This window comes from Rattus norvegicus, chromosome 3 (assembly GCF_036323735.1).
Source record: "Rattus norvegicus strain BN/NHsdMcwi chromosome 3, GRCr8, whole genome shotgun sequence".
Lineage (NCBI taxonomy): Eukaryota > Metazoa > Chordata > Mammalia > Rodentia > Muridae > Rattus > Rattus norvegicus.
Genome location: NC_086021.1, coordinates 138,538,445 through 138,563,248, shown reverse-complemented (window position 1 = coordinate 138,563,248; position 24,804 = coordinate 138,538,445). Strand labels below are relative to the sequence as shown.

At 42.8% G+C, this 24,804-nt stretch overlaps 1 long non-coding RNA gene and 1 pseudogene across 1 annotated transcript; one reads left to right on the top strand and one right to left on the bottom strand.

Annotated features, from left to right (window-relative positions):
- Positions 1–18: 18 nt before the first annotated feature.
- On the top strand, positions 19–4,633 carry LOC102547276 (uncharacterized). Its single transcript, XR_352613.4, has 3 exons — positions 19–158; positions 788–827; positions 1,979–4,633. It is a non-coding gene; the product is annotated as an uncharacterized LOC102547276 (long non-coding RNA).
- Positions 4,634–9,342: 4,709 nt separating this feature from the next.
- Positions 9,343–24,804, bottom strand: part of Gsta4-ps3 (glutathione S-transferase alpha 4, pseudogene 3) — a 42,902-nt pseudogene continuing 27,440 nt past the window's right edge.

The following is a 24,804-nucleotide window of genomic DNA, read 5'->3' as shown; positions in this document are numbered from 1 at the left end:
GGCGTACCCAGCCGGTAAGCCCGCTCAATGCCAGGGTCTTAGCGCGGATGAGCCTCGCCTAGTCTACCGAAGCAATTTGCTCTCCGCACCGCGCCACAGCGAGGTAGCCAGTACCTTCGGACTGTGGCTGCCTGGCCCTGTTAGACAAGCTGACTGTGGTAAATATTACTCTTTGGACTCCTCCTGCCCATCAGCTCGTAATCCCAACTCCTTTTTGGTGGGAAACCGGGTCCAAAAAGCTGCCTAATGGTGTGGTGTGGTGCTAGCTGAGACCTGAAGAAGCAGTACTTAACTGCATTCGAGTTTCTAAAATAGGGATAACAAAATGGCACGTGTGTTAAGCTCCTGGTTTTTGAATAAATGTGTAGCAGACTGAATGCACACACAGCCAGGCTTTCCTTGATAGCAGATTGAACCAGTAGCAGGCCAGGTCTATGTGTAACTTAAATTCTGCAGGAGAAGTTTGACATTATCTTGTACCCTACGACCTTTCCATATTCTCTGAAGAAAGAACAGCCCAGAATTATGTGGAGCACTCTCAGCCTTACACTTGCACACCCTTCTTGCTAACGCCAGTTACTTCTCCTTCTACTCCCAACGATGCATGCTTCCCAATAGCATAACCTTGTACTGGGCTGGACTTTGACTCCACTAAACCAATCGAAGAAAGTGGTAATGAGATAATGATCTTAATTTTTTGTTTCTTTTTCTTTTTTTCTTTTTGCTTGGTCTGGTTTTTGGGGTGTTTGTTGTTCTGGGATGCTCCTGCTCTTCCACCTTCATACAGAAGTTATATGGAGAGAAAAGACACCAGGCACATGAACCTGGTAAGTTTATCATAGCTGGAAGGGCAGTCACTGAGTGAAGAAGCCATCTGGGTTGTTTTAGCTATCTGAATTGTTCCACTAAAGGAGGATGGATGGATAGATAGATAGATAGATAGATAGATAGATAGATAGATAAGAGAGTTATTAAATTGGCTTACAGGATGCAATCCAAGAAGTCTGACAATGGCTGTCTCACACTAGAAAAGATGAGAGATCTGGTAGTTGCTTGATCTACAAGACTGGACTCAGCAGTCCCATTTTGGTGCTGGGGTCCTAAAAGACTCCTGGAGATCTCACCGCTGATCCAAAGAAGCCAGTTCTGACATTAGTGAGGTAATGCTGCAGAAACACGAAAGATGAACTCACCTCCAAGAATAAGGTCAAGCAGACAAAAGCAAAGTTCCTTCTTCTGTGTCCTGTGTCCTGCCATGAGCAAGTGCCATCTAGACTTAGAGTGAGTCTTCCTGCTTCAGATACTCTGATTAAGGCAATTCTTCATGCCCAGGCAATGGCGGCCCACACCTTAATCCCAGCACTCGCGAGGCAAGGTAGGTGGATCTTTGTGAGTTTGAGGCCAGCCTGGTCTACAGAGTGAATTCCAGAACAGCCAGGGCTACATAGAGAATCCTAGTCTTCGAGAGATAAATCAGTTCTTCACAAGAATGCCTATGTGCTTGTATTTGTGCTGTTGATCCCAGATACAGTCAAGTTAACAATCAAGATCTCTCCTCGTGTCATGTCTGCGTTACCTAAAATAGGGACAAATCTTTCCTACTGTGCCTCATCCAGAGAGAAACTCAGTGTTGTTTCAAGCCTGCTTTAGAGACGTTAACTTCCCCTCGTAACTTGGGCTATGCAATATACTTATGCACATACTTGAAAGTTTGGGCACCTGGTCCTAGGAAACAAAACCTCATATATGCCTGTAGAACCTCTCTGAGTAACCTGGGAGTTCAGAACTCGAATGTGCCCATACTCAGACAACAGTGTCAAGAGCAGACCTTGCCCTTCCTCTCTCTGCACGCCCTGAAGGCCTGGTAGAGCTAAGCTACATACGCAGCAGCCTCTCCCCAACTATCCCAGAACTCCAAAACCAGATTCCAGTTTTCACGTTTATTCACTTCTTTATCTTTTCTCTTTTCCCTCTGCAGTGTTCTACATACCGCTGGGTATGGTGAAAGAAGGAAAGTCAAGGCACGGACCTACTGTGGGTCATGTGGTAGACACACGGTTAAAAGTCTCTGCTATTGAATCTGACCTATCCCCTCAGGCTCCTGTTTTAACCTTGGCTCCCTGCTTCTGGCACTGTTTTGAAGGCTTGGGCTGAGCTGCCTTAAAGTTTACTCCTGCCTCTGGTTCTCCTTGCTTTCTCTAATTCTGTATTGCTACCGTGTAAGCCGTCCTCCACTCCATGCTTCTCCCTGCCACAGACAGCTGCCATGAATTCTGCCATGCCTTCCCTGTGTGAGAGACTGAAACAAGAGCCAAAATAGATATTTCTTCCTTTAAGCTGCTTCTGTTGGGGCATTTTGCTCACAGCAGCACAAAAGAAGCTAGTACGGTCTTTAACACTTCTGCCATGAGAGAGGCTCCAACCTTTCTGGCTCCCTCAAATCTAGATTGGCTTTTATGATTTGCCTGGCCAGCAGATTTTAAAGGATGTCACAGTCTGGGGTTCCTGTGTCACGAGAAGCCTTGACGCTTCTTTACAACTGTCTCAGAGCACTTGCTCTGGGGAAAGCCAGGTGCCATCAGAGAATTCCACGTCTCTGAAGTTGCCATACTGGAAGGTAGCTGGGCTCCAACCTTTCTAGTCCACAGCCATTCACTTGGGTACCAGATAAGAAGCCAAGAAAAGGAGTCCCTGTGATACACAGCTACTAGTTTATGAGCATAATAAGTAGGAGTACTAGTTTAAGCCAGAAAGTTGGGGAATGGCTGATTACACGATAGAAAACTGTAACGCATCCTGTAACTCACTCTCGACAAGGACAAGAAGTCTAGTGATGTAGACCCAATTAAGAATTCATCAAGGGGGACTGGAGAGATGGCTCAGTGGTTAAGAGCACCAACTGCTCTTCCTGAGGTCCTGAGTTCAAATCCCAGCAACCACATGGTGGCTCACAACCATCTGTAATGAGATCTGATGCCCTCTTCTGGTGTGTCTGAAGACAGCTACAGTGTACTCATATATAATAAATAAATAAAATATTAAAAAAAAAAGAATTCATCAAGGAAGGGCTGGTGAGACTTGGTGCGGTAGTACCTGACTTCAGTCCCAGCACTGGAGGGCAGAGGCAGATGGATCTTTGTGAGGCCAGCCTGGTCTACATAGTGAGTTCCAGGACAAATCAGAGATGTATAATAGAGAGACCCTATTAAAAAGATTTTTTTAATTAAAAAAAAAAACAATAGAGTTGGTGAGATAGCTCAGTGGGTAGATACTTGCTGTGTAAATCTGACAACTTAAATTCAACCCCAGAAACCCGTAGAAGGAGAGAACTGACCCCACAACATTGTCTTCAGACCTCCACACTCATTCCATAGCATAAGCACACACACACACAATAACAAATTAAAAAAAAATCATCCAGGTGCACATGCTCTTTTAATCCCAGTACTTGGGAGGCAAGGGTAGGTGGATCTCTGAGTTCAAAGCCACCCAGGCATACAAAGTGAGTTCCTGGCTAGTCAGAGCTATGTAGGAGATCCTGTCTCAAAAACAAAACAAACCCAATATGATCATAAAATCAAATATACACAGGTAGTGAGCTATGTGTCATATCTGGTCACTCCTTGAAGTATGTCTTTTGAACCCCGTGGACTAATTATGACTAAAATACCTCCTCTTTGTGTATCAAGAATGCACATAGTACACATACATACATTCAGGGAAAACACTTATACACATAAAATAAAATACATCTTAATGGGGCAAGGGGAGAGCAACTTAGGGAATAAATGTTTACCTTGGCTTATAGTTCCAGAAGGGTTACAGTCCATCACAGTAGACAAGGCATGGCAGGAATATGAAGGTGGCCTGGCGCACAGGAAGCAGAAAGAGCACACTTTATCCATACACAGGTAGCAGAGGGAAATAACAGGAAGAGATACCAGGCTATACAACATCAAAGTCTGTCCTAAGGACAGCAAGCCCTCACTTCCTAAAGGCTCCATAATCTTCTCAAACAGTGTCATCAACTGGAGACCAAGTGTTCAAATACCGGAGCCTATGGGGGAGTTTTCTCATTTCACACCATGACTCTTTGTGCCTAGCATTCATGCTCTACCCTTTCTTCACTGGTCCTTCCTAAGGCAACATTTCCAGGTGCCAAAATGTTCATGCTAATGACAAACAAAACCAGCCTTTAACCTGGAATGCTTTAAATCTAGACCATAAATAACAGAATCATTATGAACTGCCTGGTTATGAGCCACCATACAGGTGCCATAGGAACCTGGGTCCTATGAGCCTCCTGGAGGGGGGGGTCTGTGATGGTTTGAATGAGAATGGCCCCCATTGGCTCATATATTTGAAGACTTGATCCGCAGTTGGTGGAACTGTTTGGGAAGGGTTAGAAGGTATGACCTTGTTGGAGAAGGGGTGTTGCTGGGAGTGGGCTCTGAAGTTCCAGAAGTCATGCCAGTCTCATGCTCTCTCTGCTTCGGCCTGTAGATCCCCATGTAAGCTCTTAGCTACTGCTCCAGTGCTGTGCCTGCCTGCCATCACATGTCCTGCCATGATGATAATAGGCTCGCCCTCTGAAACTGTAATTAAGCTCCCAATTAAATGCTTTCTTCTGTAAGTTGCTTTGGTCGTGATGTTTCTTCACAGCAATAGAACAATAACTAAGACAGGGCCATTCTCATTCAAACTACCACAAGACCTATGAGTAGTGCTTACACAGATGAGTTAATTAATGCCTCTGCCACCCGGTTCTTACTCCCATGACACTGGGTTAGTTTCCAGGAGAACAGGTTGTTATACAGTGAGTTAAGCTTCCTTGGGTTTCTCTTGCTTCTCTCCGAATAGACTTACTTGCCTGCTTCTTCCCGTTGTGGGTTGAAGCACCACAAGTTTCTCACTACATTATAATCCTGGGCATCCTCAGATGCCCATCTTCCGATGCCCAATCAACTTTTCCTTATAATTTCCCAATTTCGGATATAAATGTAAATGGCAACAAGAATTGACTAAGGCAATTTCTCTAAAAGTGGAGCCTGAAGCACCATTTGAAGAAATGGTTTATTAAGAGAATGTTATCCATGGGGCTGGGGATTTAGCTCAGTGGTAGAGCGCTTACCTAGGAAGCGCAAGACCCTGGGTCCCCAGCTCCGAAAAAAAAAAAAAAGAACCAAAAAAAAAAAAAAAGAGAGAGAGAGAGAGAATGTTATCCATAAGAAAGACAGTGAAAGAGGAAGGAAGAAAAATCAGGCTGTGTTAATTACTTCCAACTTTCTGCGTTCTGGGTGGAGAACAGGTTTTTTACATCTTTCCCATTGGAAAAAATATTTCTGGTTTCTCTGGAGATCTTTGTGCTGTGCTCCAACACCCACAGAAGCCTTGCTGGCTATAAAATAGGACTTCAGAACCAAAGAGAGAACATGATTCTTCTTAAAATTAAGAAGTGTATGCTCAAGATGAAACTGAGTTCTGCTTAGGTGAGATGGGAGTGTGTATAAAGAAAAAAAAAAAAAAAAAAAAAAACTCAGGGAATCCCGGAGGGAAACTATACGAAGTAAGAGTAATGGTGGGTGTTAGGGAATCCAGCGTGTGGTAGCTTGAATGAGAATGGCTAGAGGCTCACACTTTTGAATGTTTGGCTCCCAGTTAATGAAGGATTAGAAGATGTAGCCTTGCTGAAGGAGGTGTGTCACTAGGGGTGAGCTTTGAGGTTTCAAAAGCCGGAGGCCCAGTCTCTATCTCTGCCTGCAACTTTCTGATCAGATGTGAGCGCTTAGGTATTGCTCCAGTACCATACCTTCCTGTGTGCTACCATACTCCCTACCATGATATTCAAGAAGTAACCCTCTGAAACTGTAAGCAAGCCCCTAGTTAAATGCTTTCTTTTATAAGCTACCTCAGTCATTGGCATCCTTTTACAGCAAATAGGAAAGTAACTAAGTCAGGGGCCCATAGAATAAGTGTTTAATTCCAAAGCCACCTGCCTGCAAAGGCCATTGGACACAGAATCCACATGATCGACCCTACACTGCTCATGGATTTAAACTCATGAAAATTTTTTATAAAGTGAGTTTGTAAAATAAGAAAAAACTGAAGTTGTGCGTGGTCAAGAGCCCACTAGAATGGCTCGTGGTTACAAATAACCTGTACAGTATGTGTTTTAAAACTCTGCACTAAAGTATAACATGAATGCAGAAAAGTAAAATATACACACAACCCTGAAAACCCTCAAAGTAAACATAACAAATAACCAGAACTCAGATAAGGAATCAGGACCCCGTCGGGACTCCTCTAGCCTGCTCCTGTCCCCATGCCAGCGAGTGAGTCGCTCTTCTGACTTTGTACAGCGTAGACTCACTTTACTATGCTGTCGTCGTTTTTACTGTGTATAAACAGAACTCTACAGAGTGAATTCTTTTATGTCTTGCTTCTTTCTCTCAGAATTTTATTTGTGATATCCAGCCATATTCTCTATAATAGTAGGCCACTTATTTCCCATCTCATATTCTTTTTGTGTGAGAATATATGTCATTTTATGACAAATTGTTAATTTATTCTGTTTCTGGGAGACATTTGGGGAGTTTCTAGTTTGAGTCTGGGAATTTGTGTCTGTTTGCCTTTGGCTTTGTCAAGACGAGGTCTTGCTCTGTGGCCCAGGCTGACCTCAAACTTGAGGTGATTCTCCTCCTCAGCCTCTCAAGTTCTGCATTAGAGGCTTCAGACCCTGCAGCTATTACAAAACTTTATTCCCCAGAAATGAAGGTCGAACACACTACTTTGTACCCAGTAGGCGAGTGTCAAGTGTTCCACTTCGCCTTTCAGTCCAGGAATTTAACCCAAGTATCTTAGTGCTCAATTGCCATGAAGAAACACGGTGGCCATTTAATTGGGGAGTTTGCTTACAGTTTTGGAGGGTTAGTCCATTATCATCACGGTGAGGAGCATAGTGGCATACATAGGTGGGTATAGTGTTGGAAAAGCAGCTGAGAGCTTTATGTCCTGAGAGACAGAGTCAAACAGACTGGGTCTGTCTGGATTCAAGAGTGTGACCTTTTGAACCTCAAAGCCCACTCCTAATAACACTCCTCCACTGATGGCAACACTTATTCGAACAAAGTCACACCTCCTAATCCCTCCCTGGCAGCTCAACAACTGGAGACTAAGTTCACATCTATGAACCTACAAGGGCCAGTCTCATCGAAACCATCACACCAGGTTTCTTGGTTAAGTGTGTGCACTTTTTTTTAAATTTTTTATTTATTTTTATTCCTTTTATTGGTTTGAGATAGTGTTTCTATGTTTCCCTTGCTGTGCCAGAATCTACGTGTACCAGGCTGGCCTTGAACTCATAGAGATCTGCCTACCTCTGGCTCCTGACTGGTGGAATTAAAAGCATGTGCCACCAGGTGGGCCTTTCTACTGAATGTATACAAGGTACACTGATCAGCATCTAACCAGCAGCTCATTTGGGGGAGAAAAGCCCACTTGTGTAGCATTAATTGACTTCTATTGTGCAGAGTGTTCCCATTGGGGCATCTTTCAAGCTACCAACATGTCACTGAATGGAGAATTGAGAATCAAGACATAAACTCTTCTCTCCAGCCCGTAGAAACCAGTTGTGGCACTGGGTATCTCTGGCAGTCTATTCAGAAGCAGATGTTAAAACAATCAGACAAGCAAGGTATTTATTAGGGGGATGTCTGCAACAGTAAAGGGGAAAGAAGCCAGAGAAGGCAAGGAGATGAATCAGAGTGGAATAAAGCCCTAATGGCTGTGGGGTAAAGGGAGAAGGGGAGACCAGTTAAGAGGAGTCTAACTAGGTGCAGTTCTGAGAAAACACTTGCTGAGCCAGTGGGGAGCCCTGGAGCCAATTTGCCAGTTGGAGCAGTCCTGAATCTCTCAGGCATCAGCCTGCACTAATACAATCCCATGAGGAAGCCAGAGGGGCTGCCAGTCAGTTACACTCCCCAGGTGATCTTTGAACAGTGTATCTAACACTTGCCACTTTCGCAACATTTACCCATACTGTCTCAATGCAAATAGGAACTCTCCTCAGTCAGCATTTCCTCTGCATGCCCTGCCTTTTATAAGTCAGTATCCACTTATACTGCCAGTTGTAGACCTGGCTGACTTGGTTAGAAACTGAACTGGCTATTTTAAATGGAACAGCTATCTTTTTATTCGAAAAGAGACTTGAGAGGAATGCACTGCATTTCTTCCTAATAAGCTACCGGTAAGTGTTCTAATCACTAAGGAAAGCAATAGGAGTTCATCATGCTACAGACTGCGCTTTGACATAGGCTATCTTTTGAGAAATGCTCTGTCGCGTGATTTCCTCACTGTGCAAACATCATAGACTGTACTTAGCCAACCAAAATGGCTACATCATCACTGAAGCGATATAATCTCTGGGTCTACTGTGGTATACGATATATGTGTCTATTATGTGGCATGTGACTAGCCCCAACCAACAGCTTCTATCTTATGTAAGAAGAGCGAAGGGAAATCAAGCAAGTCGGTCAGAAATAGAAGCTGGAATCATTTCCCTTTTGGTTAAGATCAATTGTAGAAATAGAAGCTTGAAAGATCACATAATTCAAGTTACAGCTAGCTATGGAGCTCAATAGTATGCTGCTTTTTCGAAAGTAGTTCATATATTCTTTGATATTCCCTTTAAAAGTTAAAAGAGCTTTGCACATCTGACTGCAGCAAGAGTGGGAGCACCGTGGCTGGGAGCACCATGCTGGGAGCACTGTAGCTAGGAGCATCATGCTGGGAGCACCATGCTGGGAGCACCGTGGCTGGGAGCACCATACTGGGAGCACCGTGGCTGGGAGCACCATGGCTGGGAGCACCATGCTGGGAGCATTGTGTCTGGGAAGTGTTGCACATTAGCAGTGGTCTCCAGACCTTGCATGCCCACTGCCCTTCCCACTGCCCAGGCCATGGTGCTAAAATCATAAATCTTGTTTATAGCCCTGGATCACATGGGGTTCCCTATGCGAATGCTGTCATTATCCAGCACATTTCCCTGTGGGCTACTCTGCAGCTTCTGCCTCTTCCATTTCCTAGAGCAAATCCTACTTTCCAGACAGGCTACACACTTGACACACCTGACATAGTGTCCCTCCTCCTATCCTTTACCACCACTCCTACCACAGGCCTTTGATCCTGCCACTCAGGTGGCAGAGGAATACTGATCTCTGTGAATTCCAGGCCAGCCTGGTCTACATAGAAAGTTCTGGACCAGCCAAAGCTCCACAATGAGACCTGGGAGGCAGGGGAAGGAGGAGACGGTAGAATTTTAACTCTGAACCCAGACAAGTCAAGGCTGAAGGCTGTGTTTAGGTGGAAGAAAGGGAAGGGGGAAAAGATGTAGCTACATTACAGTCTCAAAAATAAAAGTGAAAAGTCTTATGCTGCCAGTTGTAGACCAGGTTCAATGGTGACAGAAAGAAAGCAGACATCTGGGAGGTCTATGAAGAGCCTAGGGCTTGGACAGTGTGTGCCTGTAGTCTGGTCGGCCTTTGTGGTGCAACTTTTCTCTTCTGGAAAGTTCCCACGGTCATCAGGATTCAGAATTTATCCATTCTGGCAAAAAAGCAAGATAGTTTTGATATTAGTAATGGTTCTCCCAGAAAGGGATCTGAGGCAGGAATTCAAGTAGAGCATGTGTCACACGGGATTCCAGGGAGCACAGTGCACTGAGGAAAGGAGATGGGAGGGAAGGCAGTTACTATAAGGTATGAGAGCAAACCAGTTCCTCTTGATAACAATTAGCGCTTAATTCCAGGAGAGAAGCTCTGGGAAATGGTGTGGGACTCAGAAAGGAGAGGGAGCTGGAGTTTGGGATACCCTGAGTAGTAACACATGCCTGTAATGCCAATACTCAGAAGGCTGAACCAGGGTGGTCACTTGAGCTCAGGAGTTCAAGGCCAGCCTAGGCAACAAAACTAGACCCTAATTCAAAAAACATAAAATAATTGAAGAAAACTAGCTGTCAAATAACAACACTGGAGGACTGGAGAGATGGCTCAGTGGTTAGGAGCCCTGGCTGCTCTTCCACAGGTCCTGAGTTCAATTCCTAGCAACTACATGATGGCTCACAACCATCCGTAATGGGATCTGATGCCCTCTTCTGGTGTGTCTAAGACAGCAACAGTGTACTCACATACATGAAATAAAATAAGTAAATCTTGAAAAAAGAAAACTCAATATCATCTTCCACAACATAATAGGTTGGAAGCCATCCTTGGCTGCATGAGACCCTGTCTCAAAAAACAAAAAAACAAACAAGAAGAAGAAGAGGAGGAGAAAGAGAAAGAGGAAGAGGAGGAGGAGGAAAGACTGGAGAGATGGCTTAGTGGTTAAGAGCACTAGCTGCTTTTGCAGAGAACCCAGGTTCCCAGCACTGACATGGAGCTCACAACCATCTGTACTTGGAGTTATAGGGGATTTAATGCCCTTTTCTGGCCTCCATTGGCACAAGACATGTAAGTGATACATAGACATACATGCAGGTAAAGCACCCATACACATAAACAAACAAACTGACCCTTTCTGGCCCTGAAACCCTAGGCTCTGTTGTCCTTCCTGACTTAGCAACCTGAGTGGCTGGAACTAATGTGGCACTGTGCCCTGCTTCTGGTTAATCTTTTATTGGTTTATTGGCTGTTTGACTCTCTCTTCTGTATTATACAATCACACCACTGACCCATTTTCCTATCAGTTATTGTTTTCTTGTAGATTTGCAGTAATTACTAATATATTCAGATACTATTTTTCTTTAATATGCATGGGGACTATAATTTTTCAGATTGAGGTTCATCGTGTAATAAGTAGTCATTTTAAAAACGAAGGTAAATGTATCTTTTACTTATAATCTCTGGCGTTTGTTCCTCGTTTTAAGAATTCCTTTCTTGATGGGTGGAGTGGCACATGCCTTTAATCCTAGCTCTCTGGAGGCAGGGGCAAGAGGGAGGCTCTTTATTAGAGGCCAGTGCACTCTGGACAGCAAGTTCTGGCCAGAGCTACCTAGTAAACACATATTCCAAGGGAAAAAAAAAGAAGAGAAAGAGGATACAATTTACCTGATAATTCAGATACTCGGGAACAATAGGAGAGGATCAGTTGCAATTTCAAGACCAGCCTGGGTTATATACTGAGATCCTGTCTCAAGAAAGGAGGTGGGAAGGGGGCTGGAGAGATGGCTTAGAGCTTAGAAGTATGGGCTGCCTTGTGGAGGACCCATCTTTGATTCCCTGGAAATACGCCTAGCCACTCACAACTGCCTCTAACTCCAGCTCCAAATCTGATACCTTTGTCAGAATACCACAGACGTTTGCACTCGCATGCCCACACACACAGACATATACATATACACACAATTTTTTTAAATGACTTTTTTTTAATGAAGGGAGTATGGTTCAGTGGTAGTATATTTCAGGCCCTGAATTCAATCTCTAACACTGCAACACGAATAGTCCCAGAATGAGAATTCCTTTCCAATCTGGCCATATAAAAGATATTTAGGTATTCTAAACTATAACCTACCTGGGATTTATTTATGTAATTATGCAATAGAAATCCTAGATTCAATTTGTATCATAAAAAATTTCAAACATATACAAAGCAAACGAGGGAGGAAAGAAAACCAAAGGTTACAGTTCACGGTAGAGCACAGTATGAGACCCCATGTGCTGTCTCTTGCTCTGAAAAAAAAAGGGAAGAAGAAAGAAAAAAAAGAATAAACTTCACACTCTACTTTTTAAGTGAGCTTAATTAATTAATATATATACTTGGCTCTTTTGGCAAATGATCTCGCCCTTATTTCAGCTAACTAATACGGTAATAAGCATTTATCATCTGACGCTTCCCATGGATCAGGCTTTCAGGGGCAGTCTAGCCAAGTGGTCTGGCCCTGGTACGTCAGCGTTGCAGTCAAATTATCAGTCTGAGCTACAGCCGTCTGAAGTCCTGACTTGCTCACTCTTGTCACTTGGGAGCTGCCGACAAACAACTTCAGTTTGTCACCATGTGGAATTCTCTTTAAAGTTGCTAGTGTATCCTTCCCCTAGAGCGAATCCAACAGAGAGTGAAAGCTGTAAAGGCTTTTGTGACCTAGTGACCACTTCGATAGCGCAGGCCACTTCCACTGTGTAATATTAATATTGATTGCTCTTCATTGTGACAAAGGCAACTTAGCAGGGCTTCTCGTGGCTCACAGTTTGAAGGTATTGCCCAAGGTATTGAAGGTGTGTGAGAAGCTGGCCACGTCCCACCCACAGCTAGGAAGCAGAGGGTTAATGCAGCCCACGGGAGTCTGTCACCTACCTTCAGGACAGATCTTCCCTCTTCAGTTAGGTTTCTCTGGATATGCTCTCACAGACACAACCAGAAGTGTGTCTCCTGAATGATTCCAATCCCATCCAAGTTGACAATGAAGAGTAACCATGACAGTATTCATTAAAAATGACTCAAAAAAAAAAAAAAACCCAAAAACCAACCCAAAACCCAAAACCTAAAGCAAACCAAAAACACCCACACACTCAAAAGGAGACATCTTTTAAAGAGAGGGATTTTTTTTTCTTTTTTTTTTTGGAGCTGGGGACCGAACCCAGGGCCTTGCACTTGATAGGCAAGCGCTCTACCACTGAGCTAAATCCCCAACCCCGAGAGGGATGATTTTAAAGAGCGATGGAGCTACAGAGATGACGCAGCAGCAGTTAAGAGCACTGGCTGGTCTTGCACAAGACCTGGAATCCACATGCTGGTTCATAACCATCTGTGATCCCAGCTCCAGGGGATCTGATGCCCTCTTCTGGCCTCCACATGCACCAAGCACGGGCATGATGCACAAATAAACCTGTAAGCAAAACACCCCCACACATAAACATTTTAAAATAAAATAAAAATGTTAGCAGCACTTGGGGAGTCAGAGGCAGGTAGAGTTCTGTAAGTTCGAGGTCAGCCTGGTCCACATAGCGAGTTCCAGGACAGCTAGACTCAAATGAATAAATAAATAATAAAAAAATATTAGAGACTATTTACAATCAGGACATGGCCCATTTCTGGTTCACTTCAATTTGTTCTTATTTACGAATTGGATGGTTTTTAGTAATCTTCAGACTGGTTTGAATGCTTTTGTTCTAACCAGATAAGTATTACATGTAGGTAAAGAGGAACTTATCCAGTGCCTTCACTCATGGACCCTTGAGTGCCACATCCTAGGTGTTGTATTGTCAGACCCAGAAGCTTACAGTGACAAGTCCTGAGAACCAGAGGCCCACATCTCCACGCATTAGAAGGCCGAGACTTGCAGCTCTGGACACTCAGATGGGAGGCTTGTTACTATGTGCTTTGAGTCACTGGTAATCCCAGAACTTGCAGCCTTTGTAATCCCTACCTTCCAGCAGGAGGAAGTGGCAGCAAGAGACAGCAGCTAAGAGGAGCAGATGGGGCTGTCTCCTGTTACAGGTGTCATGCAGACGTTGGCTGAGAACACCCTGAGCCCTACAGGGGCAACTATTACAGCTCTCAAACATAGCCTGTCAGATTTCCCAGCCCTGGACAGCAGTTAGTTTTATAATTCTCAAGCCCAGTGTGTACAAGACACTTGACTCACACAGTTTGTCAGATCCTGGACATTTTTCCAGAGATCAGAACTCAGTTTCTCATTTGCTGTACATAAATATATGTATTTTTAAAGAAAAAGAAAGCAAATGGCAGCAAATGCTGGTGAGGATGTGGGGAAAGAGCACGGCTTCTACACTGCTGGTGGGCGTGCATGTACATCGGTGCAGCCAGATCACTGTGGTGTTCTCTCAAACAACTAAAAGTAGAACTACCATAGGTCTACTGCTCGTGGGAGTATATCCAAATCTCTCCGGCCATGGAAGCAGTAGAAGTTTCCTGGAAAGCCATGGGTTATTCCTGACAGAGAAGCAGGGAGATCCTTACCTCTCCCTCCATTCTTCCAAATCCAGCCTCTCAGTCTTGTCCCTGCTGTGCCCTTCTTCACTCCCTGCCCTCATTCTCAGGGGACTGACTAAGCAGGTCCTGGTGGGATATCCTTCTCTCCTTTCCCTTGCAAAGCCCCTCCACCGCCACCCCCTAAAACTCAACTCCAAATAGATCAAAGACCTCGACATAAAACCAGATACACTGAGCTTGATCGAATAGAAAGTGAGGACTAGCCTTGAACTCGTTGGCACAGGGAAAGACCTTCTGTACAGAACACCACTCATGCATGCACTAAGATCAACAATTAATAAATGAGACCTCATGAAACTGAGAAGCAGTTTTTGGACAGTTTCGAAGCCATTTTGGACAAAGTGACAGGCTACAGAGTGGGAAAATATTTTTACCAATTACACAGTCAATAGAGGACTAATATCCAAAATATATAAAGAATTCAAGAAACTAGATATCAAGAAAACCTGATTTTAATTTTTTAGGAATTTTCATTTACTTTATTTATATGAGTACACTGTAGCTGTCTTCAGACACACCAGAAGAGGGCATCAGATCCCATTACAGATGGTTGTGAGCCACCATGTGGGTGCTAGGGAATTGAACTAAGGACCTCTGGAAGAACAGTCAGTGCTCTTAACCACTGAGCCATCTCTCCAGCCTGAAAAACCTGATTTTAAAATGAAATACAAATATAAACAGAGAATTCTCAATAGAGGAATCTCGAATGGCCAGGAAACATAGAAATGTTCAACATCCTTAGCCATCGGGGAAATGCGAATCAAAGTGGCCCTGAGATGTCATCTTATACCTGTCAGAATAGAATATGGAGAAAGAGGAGCACTGTCCACTGCTGGTGGGAGTGCAAACTTGTGCAGCCACTGTAGAAATCAGTATCTCAAATCTTTGGCATATGCCCAAAGGGTGCCTCATCCTGCCACAGAAACACTTGCTCCACCATGTTTAATGTTGCTCGTGAGGCCATAATGGCCCAGGATTAGCAGAAGAAGAGTCGAGCATAACTTCAGCCCTGGATACCTCAGATGAGGATGGGAGATGTTGGCTCCCTTCTACCTCCCAACCTGGCACCATGAAGCCTGATGCCCCACTATCAACCCCATTCAGAATTTACTACACTGACAGTTATTGGGCCTCAATCCTTGTTTGACCATATAAGGTTCTCCCCTTGTACCTGAGTATGCAGATGAAGCATCTTCCAACACCCCTGTCCTGGCCAATTGTACACAGCCACACAAACCTTGCCCCAGAGACTGAACCAGTTCTCCAAAGCTGTTCCTGGGTATGGGTATTTTTTGTTCTCTTATCCACCACCACCAAGGCCCTGCATTGAACCCACCCACCCAATGAAGTGTGCAACGGACTTGCGTACTCCAAGGGGGAAAAGCAGACACAGAATAACAGTCGCTCTCTTTGTAAAAGCCAGGAATTGGAAACAACCTAGATGTGCCTGAACAGAAGAACGGATAAAGAGATGTGGTACAATTTGCACAATGGAGTATTACTCGGCTATTTAAAAAAAAAAAAAGATGCCGTGGAATTTGCAAACAAGTATAAAGAACTAATGAGATATCACAGACCCAGGAAGACAGATATGGTGTGCACTCACTTATATGTGACTATTAGCTGTCAATGCCGTGATAAAACAGCTATAACCCATAAAATCGCAGAGGGTAGGTATAGAGCAGGGGCTGGAAGGAGCACACAGAGGGTAAGTATAGAGCTGGAGGGAACAGATGACCTCATTAGAACAGGGAAGTAGAATAGATGTTTATAGAGGCATTAGGGAGTCTGGAGTGAGAGGATCAAGTGAAGAGAGGGGAGGAAGAGAGGAGAGAGGGAGTCCTGTGAGGGAATATTGGGAGAGACAGCTAAAACCAAGGGACATTTGAGGGAGAGTGTGGAAGCCTAATATAGTAGAATCATCCTAAAGGATCCATATTTGAAGGCACTCTAAAGGAAACTAAAAAATAACGGGAAGACAGAGTCCCAATTAGCCATCTCTTGTCGCAAAATGAAGCTTCGGGTAGTGGGATTGAGTTACATCTAATTGAGTTGTTGGACAAAGAGGCCCCATGGGAATTCCAAAAAACAACCCAGAATGTTGCTGAGACTATAGGGTCACTCTCTACAAACTGACACAAAGGGCCCATTGCTGAAGAGAACACCCTCACAGTCCATTAACCATGGCGCAGCATGAGACTGAAACATCACGCAAAGGCCCTGCACGGGTGCATACCAGGCGCTGTGCGCTTTTATCATGGCATAGAGTTCAGTGTTCTTACGGGATTCCTGAGTGTGCGAATGAGTGGTCTCTGTTCTTGTGACTTCTCTTGGGCTCTCCTCCTTCTGTTGGTTTGTCTTGTCCTACTCTATAATGTGATCGTTTTTGTTTTATCTTATATTTAATTTTGTTCTATTTTAAGAATGGACAAACGAATAAATGTAAACCTAGCCACTAGAACCTAGACACGAGTGTGAAGTTAAAAAACTATTTTCAATAAAAGAAAAATAGAGGGCTTTTGTTCATATTAATATCCTTGGTGAAAGTAGACTAGTAAGTGAGCCATCGAGATCATTTTAAAGACAGATTCTAAAGAGAGAGAGAATATACCCACATGACTGGATTCTGTCATAAACATGATTGCACATTTATATTTATTGCTATACTGTTTACAGGAAAGAAATGGAACCAGCCTTGTTGTTCATGAGTCGATATACAGGAAAAATATGGTGCATATCCACATATCCACAATAGAACTTCTTTTTAAAAATATTTCTGGAGAGAGCATGAACTCAGTCCTGGACCACCACCAAGGCATTCATAAATTGTTTGGGGCTTCCTGTTTGGGGAAGTCAGAAGGGTCATCACATCTAGACTACAATGGATGAACCTCCCCAGGGAAAATCACCTTCCCGATCATGAGATCTCAAGTATATTAAATATAATTTTACTCAGCCATAAAAAATCTGTCATAATTTTTTTCAAGAAAATTTATGAATTTTGAAATTGTTATAATAAATAACCCACACTCAGAGAAGCAATCACAGCGGATCTCTATGTTCTACATGGCACGGGTTTTAATTTGTATGTATGTGTACACATGGGAGTTATAGGTCATGAAACTAAAAGGAAGACCATGAAGGAGGCAAAAGGGGAAAGAATGAAAACACTGGGGGTGGGAATGGGAAAAGAGGACATGTGACTCGAAAGGGGAAACCTCTGAGGGAGAAGGGAATGAGCAAGAAGCCAGAATGATATAGGGAGGGAGGAGAAAAGAGAGCTCAGCAAAAATTATGCTTATAAAGGCCATGATGCAACCCATTGCTTCATGATTATAAAACCAAATAAACTTTAAAGGAGGCGATGTTTCTCTGCAAGCCCTTTTCATTGTTCAGGGGGTGTCACTCTGACTCATCCACTATAAAGTTTCCTGTTAGTCTTTCACCAAATGTTTTCAGAATCAAAGATTATTATCACAGATCTGCGTGATCCAAAATAATGGGAATCTGGCAGACATCTGCTTGGTTACTTAAATCTAAATTAAGAAACGTATAAGGTTTTTAATTCAGGTGGCAGAGGGGTGCAGCTCAATGATAAAGAACTTGTCACTTGCAAGGAGCCCCAGCTTTGCTTCCCAGCACCTCAACAGACATTTAAGTTCAGTCCTCTATGATACTAGGCTTGAAAATCCCAAACCAAACCAAAACAAACCAAAACAAAAAAGAGAACAATGCAAACAAGGACCACGTCTGCCATCATAAAAGGCGCTATCCTAAAAGAATTATTTCACTGGTAGAACTTACAGTTTGGGGGATGAGTTGGAGTAATTCTATAAAGAATAACATATCCACATCGGTTATTCAGTTGCTCTGAGATACGATTTACATAGGAATAAATTTGCCTTGACCTAACAACATTCAGAGTAGTGAATTAAGGGGGCTGTGAGGTGACTTAGTGGGTTAGGGCACTTGTTGCCAAGCCTGTTGACCTGAGTTCAATCCTAAGGACTACATGGTGAGAGGAAAGGACTGACTCCAGTAAGCCATCCTCCGACCCCCACACACATGCTACACCATGAACAAGCCCATGCTCACATACAAACACATAAAAATAAAGAAGTAAGTCTAATTCTAAGTATTTTAAGATTTATTATTTTATGTGGATGCATGTTTTACCTGCATGTATGCAAGTGCGCCGCATACATGCCCAATGCCCTTGGAGATCAGATCCCCTGGGTTTAGGGTTACAGATAATTATGACCTGTCATGTGGTTGCTGGGAATTGAACCCGGGTCCTATGCAGGAGCAATAAGTGCTCTTAATCCTTGAGCTAACTCTCTGGTCTTAAGTGTAATTCTAGAAAGTAAATTAAAAATAGAAGTCCCTCTTCTGGATATAAGCCATAGTCGGTGAAATCACTGTGAATCCACACCCTGTACAGACACAGGAAGCAAGACAGGAAGACAGAAATATGCAGGCATAGGAAGAGAAAGGAGCCCTCACTCTCAAGTCTAGTCAAAGCCTTCTGCCAACTCATAAAGAATTCCAACACAATTAAGAACATTTGTGCTAGCCATATTGGTGTTATAAAAATAATAAGACTTCCCAGTGAGAAATCACTCTGTACTCTTAGATTAATAAAGGAAAAGCTCTTTAATAGTATTTGTCTGCCTCTGGCTAATACTCAGAGAGGAGCCAACCTTGAATAGAAGATTTACTAACTTATATACATCAGAGGTTTATACATTTTATATATGCTATCATCCTTAAATCTCTCAGTTTCAGCCCCAGGTTACACATTGAAAACAATTTAAAACAGAGACAGAAGACCACAGCCCAGCTACTTGAACAGATGGGAGATTTACACTGCAAAAGATATTGCCAGAATTATTTCCTAAGTATTTCAGTGGTGTTTGTCCTTGTTTCTTCCAAACAGTTGTTATCCAGGGCCATCATCCTACCCATGTTGCAGAATTATGCTTTTCCCAAGAGAAGAACTGGGGACTCGAAGAGGAGGCAGGCAGATCTCTGTGACTGAGAGGCCAGGCTTGTCTACACAGTGAGTTCTAGGACAGCCAGAGCTACCATAGTGAAACTCTGCCTCAAAATATAAAAATTAAGTATAAAGAAGGTGGGGGGTGCTTTATGGCAGGCCAGGAACCCGGCACTGCCCCTTAAGCTGCCTGCTGAGAGGCGTGTCCCTTGGGGACGGACTTGATGGCGGCGAATAAACACTTACACCCTCACATTGTATTTTTACTCATCCATGGTTGGTGTACTACTTTTTTTTTTTTTTGAGAATTTGGGGGGCGAGGGGGCAGTACTCCTTTAGCTAAATCTATTTACAAACTCTTTATACCATCAGTTCGAAGACTTCAAGTTTCTTCTTTATCAGTTGCACACACCTTTAATCTCTGTGCTCCAGTGGCAGAAACAGGCCAATCTTCTCTGCGAGTTCAAGGCTAGCCTAATCTACAAAGTATATTTTAAGCCAGCCAGGGCTGTACAGCAAGACGCCCATGTCAAAAAAAAAAAAAAAAAACAAAAAACAAAAAACAAAAAACAAAAACAAAAAAAACCTAAGAAACAACCCGATTTTGTTTAAAGACTTTCTCTTTTCCCAGCTATAAACTCACTGCTTTCTAGGAATCCTATCAGAAATCCCAAATTCAGTAAAAGCTATGTCCTAGACCCCTTGTGGAAACTTAGGGGCTCCTGGTCAGGAGTAGAACACAAAGTAACACACACAAATCAGAAGTCTTTCTCTCTATAATGATGAACATACAGAGAATGAGATGAGGGAAATGGAAACTTTCATAATTGCCTCAAACATACTTTGCAGTAATGTTAACCAGGCAAGCCAGAGATTTGTATAATAAAAACTTTACGGTGTTGAAGAGAGAAATTAAAGACACCAGAAGATGGGAAGAGCTCCCGTGCTCACAGATTAGTGGTAAATTAATATTGCAAAAAAAGAAAAATAACCATCCTACCCAAAGCAATCTAGAGATTCAATGCAATCCCCATTAAAATTGCAGCACAATGTTTTACATACATTAAAACAAAACAATCTTTAGTTTTATAAGTGAACACACACACACACACACACACACACACACACACACACGGATAGCTAAAGATCAATGGAATGGAACTGAAGACTAGGACTTAAGTCTGCACACCCACAAACACCTGATTTTTTTATAAAGTAGAAAACAAGAGAAAAGACAGCACCTTCAACAAATGGTGCTGGTCAAACTAGACAGAGGCTTGTAGAAGAGTAAAAGATCTATTTGTATCGCCCGGCATGTTGAGGTTTGCTCTACGGCTATGTATTGTAATGCTAAATTCTGTGCCCAAAAGTCTAGTTTACCAGCAAACCTTGTTCCATAATTTAAAACTATTGATTTAAATAAAAATGGCTAGAGCCTTGGGGATTGGAGGGGGAGGAGAAGAGAAAGGACTTGGCAGCTTGAGAAGGAAGCCAAAGCTGCCATGAGAGGAGATGGACCGTGAGCACATGGCCGGGAGAAGCAGCAAGCATTTGGGGTACACTGTTGGGGGAAGTAGCCAGGCCAGCAGTTAGAAAAGCAGGTACCCCCAGCAATGGTCAAAGCCGAAGAAAACAGCAGTAGCTGGAGTCCCGTTCACTCGTAAGCAAGGCGGGGATAGGTTTAAATTGGTCCGACGACACCTGCATTAAACCAACTCCAAATAGATCAAGGGCCCCAACATAAGACCAGATACTTTGATTCTGATAGAAGAGAAATGGAATAAACCTAAGCCTGTTGGCACAGGAAAGGACTTTCTGAACAGGACCCTGACAGCAGGCATGAAGACCAACAATTAATAAATGGGATCTCATGAAGCTTCTGTACAACAAAGGACATCGTCATTTGAGCAAAGCAGTAGTCTATAGGATGGGAAAATCTTTACCACCTACTCACCTGACAGAGGGTTAGTACTGAAGGACCCTAGTTCTTACTGAAGTGTAAGAGCTCTTAAGAGGCTTGGCCTGGTAGAAAGTAGGTAGGTTATGGAGTTCCTGTGAAGGACCCTAGAGGCTTTCACCAACCTTACACCCACCGCCTCAGGTCAAGATTCAGCCAAGTACCAGCTTCCCACCTTGGGTCAAGGCTAGGCCAAGTTCCATTCTCCACCCACAGTTCTCTAGAGGAGCAGGGACATTCTTGAAAAACTGCAGAACGTACTGACTGATAGTCATCTGACCCTCTGGTCCCAGATAGAGTTTGAATGCATATCATTTGCTTGCTAGCCAATAGATTCAAAGGTCAATATGCTTTAGTCAATAAGTTTAAACTGTAACCTTGCTGATGTAACCTGTACCCCAAAAAGTATAAAAATGACTTGTTATAGCCATTCAAGGTCACCTTCTAGTCACTTGCCACAAGGGGCTGATTGAAGATCAACCCTAACGCATTTGCATCGAACTCCATTCTCGTGTCTCACTTGGGGGACACTCACTTCAAGCCTTAAAGTACCTAGATTATTACACAAGTAACTCAAAAGACTGAACATCAAGAAACAAATACCACAATTAACAATGAGGCATACAGACAACTAAACAGATATTTCTCAATAGATGAAAAAAGTAACTGAGAAACACTTAAAGAAATGTTCAACATCTTTACCCATCCGGGAGATGGAAATTAAAACTACTTTGAGATTTCATCTTAACCCAGTCGTCAGGATGGCCAAATGACAGCAGATGCTGGGGAGGACAAGGGGAAGTGGCAACCCTTCACCACCACTGGTGGAAGTACACACATGTATGGCTAGTATGGAAATCAGTGTGGTAGTCCCTCTGGAAGCTGGAAATAGATCTACCTCAGGATCCAGCTGTATCACTCTTGGGCATATGCCCAAAGGTCTACAGAGACACTTGCTCATTCCTGTCCATTTACGCTCTGTTGGAAATTAACCACTGGAAATTGGAAACAACACTGATGCGTGGGTGATGAAAATGTGGTACATTTACACAATGGAAAAATGAAATTATGAATAGAGCTAGAAGTGAGATAAGACAGACATTTTATGCTTTCTCTCATATGTCGATGCTAGCTTTTAAACTCAAGATATATGTGTCTCATTTAGAATATCCAGGGAACTGGGAGTGGGAAAGGATTTTTTTCCAAGAAAGGGGAAGGTAGAACACAGTGTTTTAAAGAAATAAAGAGAAAACTAGAATAGGGGGATTAAATGAGGAGAAAAACAAGAACGCAGGTTAAAGGAGGAAATATGGGGAAGATAGCCAGCTTTAAAGGCCTTTTGATTTTTATGAATAAGTCATTGGTTTTTATGAAGGATCAAGTACTGGATAATAGTCGGTTGGTTGAGCAGGGCCTAATCATTAGACCTAGTTGGAGAGGAATGAGAGAGCCTGTAGGGCCTGTGAGTAAAGTGGTCATCCATGGATTTCAACCAAACCAGCTATGGCAGCCCAAGCAGAATAGTAAAATACTGTCAGCGTCCAGTCATGGGGAGCCCTTGGGGATAGCCCTGTAGGAAGCATTATAATCATGACCATGGGTCCAAAGAGAGAGAGGGACATTCCAATCCCCAATTTGTACCCTGGTGAATTCCTTAAGCTTTTAAAAAAAATAAAGCAGAAAAAATATGAAAGCTTAAAGCAAAATGGTAAATGGTTTGAGTAAGTTGTACTAAGTTAGTGGAGATTGGGACTTAAGGATAATATATCTGGTGATTAAGATATATAAATTTCTAAGGTTATTATAAGGATTGCTTTTTTTTTTCTTTTTTTTTCGGAGCTGGGGACTGAACCCAGGGCCTTGCAAGCGCTCTACCACTGAGCTAAATCCCCAACCCCGAGGATTGCTTTTATTTCTACTTTTCTTTTTTTTTTTTTTTTTTTTTTTGGTTCTTTTTTTCGGAGCTGGGGACCGAACCCAGGGCCTTGCGCTTCCTAGGCAAGCGCTCTACCACTGAGCCAAATCCCCAACCCCTCTACTTTTCAATTAAAAACAAACATAGACAATTAAGGAAATCCTCTTAAGACTAGGATTTTATAAATTAAGGTAATTTATTCCTGTTAAGATTCTGAGTTCTGAAAATTATAGTTTGAGTTGAAGCTCTTTTAGTGCTAAAACAATTTTTTGCTTTGTTTTGTTTTTATACAGGGTCTCTCCACATAGCCCTGGCTACCTTGGAATTCACTATTTAGAATAAGATGGCCTTAAATTATCAGAGATTCCCCCTGCCTCTGCCTCCCAAGTGCTGGATTAAATTTTTGTGCCACCATATTAATACCAAACAAATTTTAAACCATAAATACAGTCCCTGGAAAAATCTGTAGCTTCATTCCCCTGATCATTTATTGAGTATATAATTAATTTTGTCATAGTTTTTGCTGTGGCAAAAGAGATGTGCACAGAGTCTGGGAAGGTAAGGAGAGACAGCTGTATAGTTCACTGATGAAAGTCAAAACAGAGATTGGATCAGAGGATGGCATTTACTGGAACTGTCAGTATAATCCCAGAAAAGAATTGGCATCACTCATGTAACATAGATGATATGTACTCTAAAAGGTGAGGCACATGCCTCAGATTGGCTTCCAGCTGCCACTAAGTGAAAGTCAGCTTAGAGAACAGACCAGCCTTCCTGTCCTCAAGACAGTCAACTGAGGACAGCAAAATGAGATAGACATCAGTAACAGAAATGATGCTCTCAGGGCAGAACTGTCCAGAATACAGTCATTCAGACAGTTTGGCCAGCCATCCACTAAAAACACAGGTCGACTTTATATTCATAAGTGGCAGAATCAGAAAACCAAATCTTCCTCTAGTGACATCCCAATAAAGTACAAGAGGAGAAGGGAAGACTCCTCCTTGTGTGTTTCCTTCCCAAACTTTAATGAGGTTTTTCAAAGGGTCTATCTCCTTTAACCCTAAGGGGGATCCTCAAAGGCCACCAAGAGCCTAGTGTTCTTAGTCTCTGAGAAGGATCCTCACACGGCCATCCATTTTAACCAGGACTGAATTCAGTAGACAGACTTACCTCCTAAGAGTGTCAGAAGGACACCATCTGTGTCTGGGAACACAGCAGTCATCCCTGACCACTCCAAGCTCAGTAGGAAGCATGGGGGCCATGGAATGTCTGTCTTCAGGAGACTTCTCCCTTCCCTTCTGGCTGTGAAGGTCCTGACTGAAACTGTGTGGGTGGGACAATCTTGCTGGGGCCTCCAGAAATAAAACAATCCATGTGAGAAATGTACAGACCATCACATTGATTAGGACATACTAATTTTTGATAGTGAGCAGAAGTGGACTAATGCCTCAGAAACTCTCTTGATGTTGAAGCAGAGTGATACAGTATTGTGGGGAGGTAAAAGGACTAAGGAGTATGTATGTATATATATATATATATATATATATATATATATATATATATATATATATATATATATATACAGACATAAAATGGAGTCAGGGCAAGATTGTATTACCTTAGCTACTTTGACTGCAATAATTACTTGGCTTTTTCCTATTTTTCATGTCTATTTTGTTTTTCTTGCTGAGAAATAATTTCACTGTTATCATTAAATTATTTTCAGTTTTGTTGGCTGGTCTCCAATTCACAGAGATTTGTCTGCTCTCCTTGACAAGAGCTAGGATTAAAGGAGTACACCACCATACCCCACTCAGTTTTAATTTTTAAAAATTTCTGCTATGATTTCCCAAATCTTTTTATGTTCTTTGGAGATCTCTATGTCTGTTTCTGTTTTTGTTGTTGTAATGGTCTCATGTAACCCAGTCTGGCCTC